Consider the following 757-nt stretch of genomic DNA (forward strand, 5'->3'; position numbering starts at 1 on the left):
TTAAATAAATAAATACTTATATTAGGCAGAGATTTGTTTTTGTTTGTTTTTGTTTGTAACCACTATTTAATTTCATTCCAGTAGTTGTCCGCTATTCTACATTCACAAACATGAGTAGTATAGTTCTACACATCTATTACACAATTTACAGAGCATCTTTTATCTTTATCATATGAAGATATTTATGCAATTTAACGTTTAATATTTGAAAGAGATTACATTAAATTTTTTCCACCAAATGTCATCTACCGCTAAATCTAATTCTTCGGACCATTTTGTTTTATATGTGTTGTTCACGTTCAATTCTTTGACCAATACACTATATATTGACTGACCTCTATGTATGTTATTATTTAGTAGATGTATCTTGGACAATGCGGTATTATGATGCCTGTTTTGTGTTTTATTACATAAATCTGTAATTGCATTGCGTTAACCATAGAACATACTGGTTATTTGGGGACGGAACTCATATTTTTCACAAAAGTGTTCGTAAGAGTGAATTATTTCACCCCGTTTGTTTATTAGGTCGGGTACAAACATAATACCTTTTTTGCCCATTGTTTGAAATCAGCTGGTTTATTATCAATTTTAGTTTTGTCGTTAAACCATAGTTGTTGGTATTATCTTCATCATATATTGTACTAGCAAATTCATATAAGTCAATTAGTACTTCTTTCCAGAAAAGTTTTTTTTTTTTTTATTGAATTCGCTTTTTTTTTTATAAGTACTTTTCCATAATTAACTAGTGTTTTTA

Source organism: Mizuhopecten yessoensis, unplaced genomic scaffold (genome assembly GCF_002113885.1).
Source record: "Mizuhopecten yessoensis strain PY_sf001 unplaced genomic scaffold, ASM211388v2 scaffold716341, whole genome shotgun sequence".
In the NCBI taxonomy this organism is placed as follows: domain Eukaryota; kingdom Metazoa; phylum Mollusca; class Bivalvia; order Pectinida; family Pectinidae; genus Mizuhopecten; species Mizuhopecten yessoensis.